Here is a 10,623-nt window from a genome sequence, read left to right as displayed (position 1 = left end):
GTCACTTTCCCTTAATCCCTGCTATTAGACAATTTCCGATCCCTCTGTATCCCATATAATGGGCTGTTTTAGCCTATTCTGGTTAGAAGAGCTGTCACTGGGACCTTCACAGAAGAATCAATAAAGACATTGCTGTGGAACACCAAACAGCCTTCTCCTCTCTCACCCTGTGTCTGCCTGCCTGCAGCACCGAGCAAGCTAAGAGCTGAAATCACTAAGTGTCGCTGAAGGACACGAAAGAACACAAGCAGACCACCGCTCTCAAGGTGAAGGAACAAAGGGAAGTTTTATTCTCTGACTCCAATATTTATAGTTTTACAAAAGTGACAGCGGATTGGAAGGTGACAGTGAACCCTTCTGCAATGACACTGGTCAAACCAACAGTCCATCAACTCTCCTCCTCCTCCATAAAGGAATGAAAAACAATGAGTTATTTGCAGAAAGTGTGTGAGAAAGTTCACTACAAGAATGTCAACATCAGAAGGCTTAGAAAATATTAAAAAATCAAGGGTGACATCTCACCCTTTTCCGTTTAAAAAGAAAAAAGAAATGAACAATGTGAAAAGGAAAATATGAACAATGTTCAGTGTCCACTTGCAGAGGAATCATCAGAGTGATCACTCTCATCATCTGCATCCGAATCATCACTCAATGATTCCCCCGCTTGATGCCTTTCAGGTTGGTCATCAGCTGGATTCTGTCTCTGCGGTTGCAGGTCAGGGCGAACACATTTTGAAGGTACCCAGCGTACCCCAGTATCTGTGGATACACAAGCATACCCGCGCCCCGAAGCGATAAGGTCATAGGGACCTTCCCACTGTTTGGTGACTAAATTCCGCACCCGAACCTTCACTCGAGGCTGATGTGCCTCATCCGCAGCCTGCAACGAGAGATGGTGATTCAAAATGACAGGGTTATTTGAGTTCTGCGGCACAGTGAGATGATTGATTGTGCACAAAGCTTTTGCCAACCGACTCTGCGGGTTTTCACCCTGCATTCCCCATTTTTGTTTTTGAAGAACCCGCTTCAGAGTACCATGAGCGTGTTCTACAATAGCTTGACCAGTCGGAGAATGAGGGATACCAAACTTGTGCGAGACACCCCTCAACTGCAGGAACTGCTGCACCTTTTGCGATGCGTAAGCAGGACCATTGTCGGTTTTCACAGCAGAAGGTATGCCCAGAACGGCAAAGGCCTGCCTCCAGTGGGCAAGGACATCACGGGCCTTCTCTCCAGTGTGAGCAGAAGCCCACATCGCAGAGGAGAACGTGTCCACAGTGACATGCACATACTTGAGCCGGCCAAACTCGGCAATCTGGGTGACATTGGTCTGCCAAAGCTCCAAGGCCCTAAGGCCTCTGAAATTTACCCCTGCCGGCAAAGGCGGAGCAAGTGCATGGCAGTCATCACATGACTCGACAATGTCACGAGCCTCAGTTGGCGTCAGCTGAAACTGCTTCTGCAGGGTATGTGCGTTTTGGTGGAAAAACCCATGCGATGCCTTGGCCTGTGCGAGTGTATCAGGCTGAGGCGCTACCCACGCTGGGTTAGCCAACTTGTCAGCCCTCGCGTTACCTTCCACTATAAAACCTAGCAAATCAGTGCGACTCCTCACATGCAGAACATAAAATGGATGAACTCGGGCCTGAATGGCACACCACAAGGTCTTCAGTAAATGAAACAAGGCAGGATTACTGACCTCCTTCAAAACCGAATGACCCAACCACTGTGCAATGTCGGCCACATAGGCAGAATCCGTGACCAAGTTGAAAGGTTCCTGGGAAAATTTCTCAAATGCCATGACAGCAGCCCTCAGTTCAACCAATTGGGCTGACCCATCCTCATGGCCTTCCAGAACCTGCCACTCAGATCCATCCCTCCAGGTAACAATAGCCTTTCCTGTTCTCCCTGAACTGTCAGTGAAGACAGTGGGTCCTTGCACGGGTTGCTGACTATTCTTGGGCCGCAAAGAAATTTGTGTGGATTTCGCCATATGCAACAGCCTATGACTAGGCAGATGATAAGTGATCTGCCCTGAAAAATTTTCCAGAGCACTCTGCAGGGACCCACTGTTTGCAAAGCTCCAGTCAAAATCCTCCAGTTGCACCGGGAGTATGATCTTTGCAGGATCGCACCCATCAATTGCAAACACCATTGTCGGCATTTGATTATCAAGCGAGCAATCAGCTCAAACAATGTAGTTGCCCTCTTCTGCGGCTGATGGGGCAGGAAAACCCATTCCAGAACGTGCAATGAATCAGACCATTTGTCACTCCATTGACCAATGATACCTGTGGAATGCGAATCTGGAGTGGTGATGAACAGAGTGACATCAACAGAGGGATCAATGCGATAAACCTGACAAGCTGAAACGGCTTGCTGAACCACCTCCAACGCCTTACGCGCCTCAGGGGTCAGTGTGCGAGGTGACTTGAGATCAGAGTTGCCTTTCAACAAATCATACAGAGGAGACAACTGTGCGTTGGTTAGCCCCAAGTACGGATGTAACCAAGTGATGACACCTATGAATTTCTGAGTATCATTCAGTGTCTTCACAGAATGCACAAATTGCACCTCCTGGTGACGGATCGTCCGTTCCAGAATTTTGACCCCCAAGTACTTCCAAGGTGGTTTTTGTTAAACCTTTTCTGTAGCCACCTGCAGTCCATGAGCATGCAAAGCATCGAGCAACCGAGGCTGAATCCTCAGCAGCCCACTCTCAGTGGACACGGCCACCAAAATGTCATCCATATAATGATACAGACGCGCATCAGGAAACTGCTTGCGAAATCCAGACAAGGCACGGGCCACATACCACTGGCATATGGCAGGGGAATTGCGCATGCCCTGAGGCAATGTCCTCCTCTGATATCTCTGTGCGGGCTCAGCCTCGTTAATCGCTGGCACCGAGAAGGCAAACTTCAGTCTGTCATCAGGATGCAAAGGAATTGTAAAGAAACAATCCTTCAGATCCACAATGAGGACCGGCCAGTTGGCGGGAAGCATGGTAGGCGATGGCATGCCTACCTGCAATGGTCCCATGCTTTCCATCATGGCATTGACCATGGTCTTGCAACAACCTCCATTTCCCAGATTTCTTTTTGATACAGAAGACAGGAGTGTTCCAAGGACTGTTAGAAGGCTCCAGATGACCCTGGTCCAACTGCTCCTGCACCAAATTCCGAAGGGCGACTAATTTATCATCAGGGAGGGACCACTGCTTCTCCCAAACGGGTTTGTCCACCAGCCACCATATAGGAGGCGTAGGACACTCTGCGCCCTTCACTGCAGTGGCCCCCATCAAAAATCCGTCCCGATACGCACCCCCCAGGCAGACAGAACATCCCTCCCCCAGAGGTTGGCAGGAGTAGAAGTAACATGAGGCTTAACCCAGGCCATTGGTCCCTCTGGGTTTGTGACCAGCACGGGCTGCTGGGCCACGTAGCATTGCGCCGTCCCTCTCAGGCCTGAGACAGACGTCCCCACCGGATCAAGGGGCCACTCTGAGGGCCAGGCGGCAAGGGAGAGAACTGTGATGTCAGCACCGCTGTCAAGAAGCCCGCAGAGGTGGATTTCTGACGGTGTCGCACCAGGAACGGACAGGGTACACAGCATCTCGGGATGGTCCTTGGTCAGGACAGCAGTCCAGTGAACCTGAGGCGGCCCAGTGGATCCAAAACCACCAGCTCCACGCGACCGGTCAGCTGTCCTGCGAACAGAAGACTTAAAAGGCACAAGTTGAGCAAGCCATGTCCCTTTTGGGATTGTGACAGGGGGAGTGGGTGTGGAGACCATGGCACAAATCTACCCTGTAAAATCTGCATCAATGAGCCCCAGGTGCACAATGATGCCCTGCAGGGTGGCACTAGACCTCCCCATAAGGAGAGCACTCATGCCCCCACCCAAGGGACCAAAGGCATCCAGGGGAACCTTGCGTATCTCAGACGAGTCTAAGACAACTGTTGCTGCGGTGCAGACATCCACGCCTGCTGATCCGCGGGTGCTGGCTGCAAGCCGGCAAAGGAGACCTCCATCGGCACCTGGGTCTGGAGAGAAGCTTGTGTCTGAGCGCGCCCCTCCTGCTGCGCGCTCCGCTTCACGTTTCCCGAACCCGGTAAAGCCTGGCCATTAACATGAACAGTCACCTTACAAACGTTAGACATGTGATTCGGCCTACCACACCGACCGCACAAGAACATGGGGAATTTGACCTTCTGCACCTTCTTCCCCCGCTTCCTGCTAGCCTGCACATTACCCTGCTGTGGCCGCCCGCCCTGCGGTGCTGCCCAGACTGGCTGCACAGCAGCAGCCACAGCGGCCAACTTCCGACGTGAGGGAATGATGTTCGCACAGGCTTCTGCCATCTCCCAGATACTAGGATCACCAGGCATAGCTGCTATAACCTTACTACAAGCTTCATTACAATTACACTTCACAAGGTTTGCAATCGTAATGTCCCTCGCCAGAGGATCAGGCACCTGCCTTTCCACAGATGCAATCAACCTTGCCGCAAATACCATAAAAGGCTCATCATCCCCCTGGACAATGGTTGAAAACGGCTGCTTCGGAGCAGCCATTTCCAGCGTCTGCACAATTGCTCCCATGCCCAGCGTGTTGCATTGCTGAAGCACAAGGGGATCGTATCCAACCTGCCCCTGAACATCCTCATAACGCCCTGTCCCCATCAGCATGTCAACAACAACTCCACACCTGGGGTCCTGCAGTGTCAGCGCAGCATTCCGCCTCACCGCTTGGGCCGCCAGACGAGCCCACTTGGTAACAAAAACACCAAATTGCACAGGGTCAAAAAGAGAATGTGCCATACAACGGACATCATGAGGTGTCAGCACGTCCTGATCAAGCCTCCGAAGAATGTGCATAACCTCAGCAGACCCCAAACCATGCTGAGCAACCGCTTCACAGAGTTCCTTCTCCAGCTTATATGCAAGGGGTTCATAGGTGTTATGAGTGACACCCCTGAGCACAGGGAAAGCCTGGGGACCCCCTGGCAAAGCCACTGCACCTGCTGTGTCCCGATCCTTGGGCTCCCCAGAGACAAGAGGGAGTGATTGACCGGGAGCCGGGGCAACACCACTCATCCCTGCGCCCCCTGCAGCACCGGCAGAGCCAAAGGAATATGCCCCATGATCCTGCAGATGCCATGAGGAGAGAGGTTCATTCATCTCGTCAGTCTTGGTTTTTGCCTCTCACCAGAAATGTTCAGGGTACTTCGGACACACGGTCACCTGGCACGCAGGAAGCGTCCAATGACTTCACGAGAAAGTGCCATGGCCCCGGGCACCCAGCGGCCTCCCACCGGCCGTGTCAGCAGTTTCACTAAAGGTAAACACCCCAGTCCCCTGCCGCGCTGCAGCTCCGGCAGGGGCCTGTGGTACATAGGGACAGGCGGTCGGAAGATTACGCGATGTAACGGAGAGGCAGGACCCCCTGTTCCCCTAAGATAAGAAATCACCCTAGGCAAGTTGCCCCTTTAACAGTAGTGCCAGTAACTTTCCATTCCACACCCAGTAACTTTCCACTCCTGGTAATTTTCCACTCCTTACTAACCATAGGTAGTAAAGGCAGACCCCCTCTGACGTAGAGAACCCCTTAGACTATAAAACCCCACAAGAAGAGATAATAAACGCCTTTTGACCGTCCACCATATTGGTGTCTGCGTGCTCACTGGCCCGAGCGACCCTGGAGAATTGGGTCGCCGTGCTGTTCCTCAGAACCAGGTCGCCTTGCCTTATATCAGAAGGCAACAGGGGTCGCCTCGGCGGCCGCAGGTGCCAGCACGGCCCACAAATACAGCACGGCCCCAGATGAGACCGGCGCGGCCCCGGACGAGACCGGTGCGGGGCCCCCATCCCCCGATACGGGGGCGGGGTGGGATGCTGAGGGAGGCACGGCCCGCGGAGCCGCGTCACTGCGGGGCGGCACAAGGGAGCCGGGCAGGCCCCCTATGAGAGCCCCCCCCAAGCCGCAAGATCCCGCAGAGGGCACCACCCTCACCGAGCGGAGAGGGACGGGCTGCCCGCCCACCGGAGTGGGGCCGGGCGGAGCACCGACCGACGCCCCGCCCCCGGCTGCCTTCACCGACTGCGCATGCCCAGCAGGCTGCGCAGACCCAGGGGCGGGCGAAATCGCCCCCCCCCCGCTGAGGGACCCGACTCGGGGGTGGGAGAGCCCACCCCCACCGCGCTCAGGGGGAACGTGGAGGACACACCGCAATTCGGACAAAAGGTCGTCACCGAAGCAGCCTCAAGTCGAGGCGGAGGCTGACCCTTAAAGGCCGGGAAGGCACAAAAAGAGGGCAACCCGTCCCCCACCCCACCACCCGCGCAGGGCAAGGCGGGGCGGGGACAGCCCGCCGAATCCAGAGAGCCCCCCCGGACCCGGGACCAGCTGGCTGTGAGCCCAATCCACCCCGGGCGGACAATGGCCACTCCCCAGCACACCGTCCAGGGACGGGGAAGGGAACTCCACATCGCACAGGAGCTCAACCTCCTCCTCCTCCACATCTGAGATAGAAGGGCTTCCCTGGGAACTCCGAGGGGTACAAAAACCAGACCCCCGCCAAAGCTCCTCACATTTCTTCCACTGCACCAGCAGCGGTCCCACGTCTACAGTGCAATCATCAAAGAGGGCGTCCATGAGGTGGACCCCCCAGGAGAGACCACTCCTCCTTAGAGAAGGCCTTCGCAGGGTCCGAAAAAAACCCTCTCTCTCGTGCCCACAGAATCAATCTCTCCAAGTCATCCCAGAAAACAGAAGCCTGTTTCCACTCCAGGACCCCCCTCCAGAGATCCAAAATGAGGGAATTATCCTGGAAAACCACAGAGGTTTCCATTGCCCCAAGAACAGCAGGCAAAGCACCAAAAAGAGGGGGAGAAAACCTCACTGCAATCCGCTGTCCGTGTCTCAGCCTAGGCTGCAATACACTTCGACGGTCACCAGATGTCGCTGAAGGACACGAAAGAACACAAGCAGACCACCGCTCTCAAGGTGAAGGAACAAAGGGAAGTTTTATTCTCTGACTCCAGTATTTATAGTTTTACAAAAGTGACAGCGGATTGGAAGGTGACAGTGACACCTCTGCAATGACACTGGTCAAACCAACAGTCCATCAACTCTCTCCTCCTCCATAAAGGAATGCAAAACAATGAGCTATTTACAGAAAGTGTGTGAGAAAGTTCACTACAAGAATGTCAACATCAGAAGGCTTAGAAAATATTAAAAAACCAGGGTGACAACTAAGAGCTGATAATCACTAAAGAGCTGATATCATTTAAATTTGCTTAGGTTGCCAGCAGCTGAGAACTGCTGGGGTATTCGGGCAGTCTGTCCTGTAAGAGGACTGAACTACCCGGACCCATGCAGCCTGCTTGGGGGCAAACCTGAACCCAGCAGGAGGCTGCATAATCCCAGCACTGTTATTTTTTCTTATTTAGTCCCTTTGTTGTATTTTTTGCTGAAATTTAATAAACCTTTAAAATTTTTAAAAAGTGAGCAGTTGTTTCTCACAACAAGAAGGATTATTCATGGCCCAGCTTGACCTGCCTCTGCTGCAGGACAACTGCTACTTTGTGTCTTCTCCCTCCACCCAACCCTTTTCATTTCTGAGAGTGGGAACATAATTCACCCTCAGATTTCCATCAAAATTGATTGACATTGTCACAAGGTTCAGGAGTTATTTGGTGCACAGCTGACAACCAGACAGACATGTAAGCATTGGAGCCTCTTAGCTTTCAGAAACAAGTGTTTTTAAAAAGCCAAAAGGATGGTCAGATTCATCACCAGGAGCAATTTGGCAGTTTATGATGCTGGTCCAGTAGCATGACAAAGAGGACATGTCCTGGGCTTTTCCACTAGAGCTGATGACAGGGACCTTGTCTGGTTATTGTGACACAGCAGTGACTTCTCTGTTAACCACAAGAGCTACACAAGCCTCTCGAGTGTTTCAGTTTTTGTTTCATTTCATCTTAAAGCCACACAAAAATGTGTACCATGACTCACTGCAGTGTTCAGGGATGTCCCTCTGGCTCTGTTGTGCAAGGCTGGGCAGGGATATCCTCCTGTCAAAGTCTGGTGACACAGTGGGGTCACAGGGGGTAGACTGCTCCAACCACGGGCTGGGAGTTCAGGTTGAATTCTGGCCTTGCTGTCATCCCCAGCTCAACATCTCTCAATGCCACTGGTGCATAGGCTCCTTGGGGCAAGGTCTTTCTCTTTATAATGCCTGGCCCAAAAAGGTTCAGTACCCCATGTGAGTCCATGCTACTCTACAAATAAATGGCACAGGAGAAGCCCTATCCATTTCTTCTTGCTGGAACACTTATCCCAGTCAGTTGTCCCAGCCCACATTCATCTCCTCCCTTAAGGCACCAGTGATCTGTTCCCACCTTGACATCTTGTTGCCAAACTGTGTGCCCAGTAAACCAGATTTTATTTTTAAACACATATAGACAACACAAAGCAAATGCTGTTTCCATGTATGGGTGATTTTATTAATTTATTTTAAGCCAGTTCTTCACCACTTTGCCTCCAGAAGCCCTCGCAGACCAGGACATACATCTATATATATAGATCCAACTGAGTTACCATTTGCTACCTGAGTTAAGCTCCACTGGAACAACTTTGCACCAGTAAATAGTGAGAGCAATATACAACCAGCATAAAGCAAATACTGTTCCAAGGATTCCCTCTTTGAATTGTCTGGAGCTGCCAACCCATTACCACCATATTTATCCTCAGGGCTGCATGGGGAGAAGGTTTCATTTACCTCATGGGCTTGCAGACAACCTTCAAGACAAGAGCCCACAGATGCCTTGGGGACAATGGGTAACGAATCAGATGCTGAGCATGGCTCTGCACCACGATCCCAGTGGAAATATACTTGCAAATTATTTTCCTGTGTGGAAAACCATGATCTCAGGATGGCAGTTTTACCTCTTTCCCTGGCAGAGAACTTTTATCAGCAGTTGACACTTTGAGCATGTTTCGCATATGATTTAGCAGCAAAAATTACGTAGTTTGACCCTTCTTTATTGCATACTTCAATTACTACTTGGCAACATTGGGGAAAAAAGGCCCAACTGTGCTGTAATTTACTGAGTTGCAGTATATCATTAGAAGATTTAGCACTGATGATGCTGGAGCCATGGTTCAATGCAAGAGTACAGTTAATACTGATAAATAGTGATTGTTATTAATGTTATATGAATGCCTTAAAAAGGTTGTCTTAACGCCTTCCTGTTAATAAGTCGATTATGTAATGTCACTTCTCAGATTTTTATAAGAATTATTTTTAAGGTATTGTTGTAATATTTGCAGCTGGTGTTTATGTATTTTGCTATCTCTTTGTGTGATCACCTACAAAACTCGTGTCTCTTCAGGATCCTGCCTTTTTTATTTCTTAACTACTCATATGTTTTTGGGTTTTTTTTAAATCCAGATTGCCATTCTCGTGGTTTTCTTCAGTTATTATTACAAAAGTACTCCAGCAGAGAGTTCAGTTGTAACTTGGGTTTTTTTGAGTTTCAATTTTGTACTTAGTAATCAGTCTTTCATTCAGCTGCACTTCCTCCACTCTCAGTGTCCAAATCCAAGCTCACAATCCTGACTGTGACCACTTTCAAATCTCTGAAGAAGAGATTCGCTGTGTTTGAAGAATCTCTATCCTGAAAAAAACTTTGGAGGGATTAAATTACTTAATGGTATGATTAGTTTTTAACTCTAAGGTTTCTTATTCATAACTGCTATTTTTAAGAGTCTTGTTTTAAAATGTGTTAAGTGATACCCACCAGTTAGAGTTCAGGCTCTGGCCAAGCTCTAGCTTTACTTAAATGGAGTAATTGACAATCAACCCAAATGTTTTCTACATCAAAAAGTATTCAAGTCCTTTTGACTTAGCAATTTGACCATATATGACAGCCGAACCTATATTCAGAGAGAGTTTGAAGAAACATGAATCCAGACATGATTTCTCCAATTTTCTGTTGTTTTAAGGTTTATCAGCTGTCGCAGACTATGGGATGACAGTTCAAAGTTGTAGTGCTTGGTAATTGTATGATTTCACATGTATTATTGATTATGTGTATTATCTAATTAATTCCTAATTGCTGTTAGTTTCTTCTTTACTACACACATTGTTTTGCTCTTGATGCTTTCTCCTGTTCATAACCAAAGAATGTTAGTAATAGCATCTTATGTTGATATCTTATATTTCTCTATGTAATTTTGCAAAACAGAACTGATCAATGTTTTATTTTCACATCACGACCCATTCTTCACCTCCAGGATTTTAAGAAAATCCTCCATTCCCTGCGGGGACATAGATTTGTTTGTGTTTTAGCAAGTACAAAGTCCAGGTAAATTTCAGTGAAGAGTGTGAAACTCTATCAAGTGCAAAAAACCACCAACCACTCCACAAGCAGAGAAGAAGACACACAAATGTAAACTGCACAGAGATTACAACCCTTGTGCTTCGCCCACAGAAGATTGTGGACTTTAGGTTTCTTCATAGGTGTGGAAATCAGTAATGTTGTAAAATTTTTGTTAAATAATAGCTTAAAAGAACTATGAGGTTTAGTCAAATGTGTGTCTAACAAATAGTTAACA

At 49.4% G+C, this 10,623-nt stretch overlaps 1 long non-coding RNA gene across 1 annotated transcript; it reads right to left on the bottom strand.

Annotated features, from left to right (window-relative positions):
- Nucleotides 1-261: 261 nt before the first annotated feature.
- On the bottom strand, nucleotides 262-7,018 carry LOC141726866 (uncharacterized). Its single transcript, XR_012577825.1, has 2 exons — nucleotides 3,391-7,018; nucleotides 262-3,169 (listed from the first exon to the last, which is right to left on the bottom strand). It is a non-coding gene; the product is annotated as an uncharacterized LOC141726866 (long non-coding RNA).
- Nucleotides 7,019-10,623: the final 3,605 nt, after the last annotated feature.

Source organism: Zonotrichia albicollis, chromosome W (assembly GCF_047830755.1).
Source record: "Zonotrichia albicollis isolate bZonAlb1 chromosome W, bZonAlb1.hap1, whole genome shotgun sequence".
Taxonomy (NCBI): Eukaryota; Metazoa; Chordata; class Aves; order Passeriformes; family Passerellidae; genus Zonotrichia; species Zonotrichia albicollis.
This window is presented reverse-complemented; position numbering and strand designations above follow the sequence as displayed.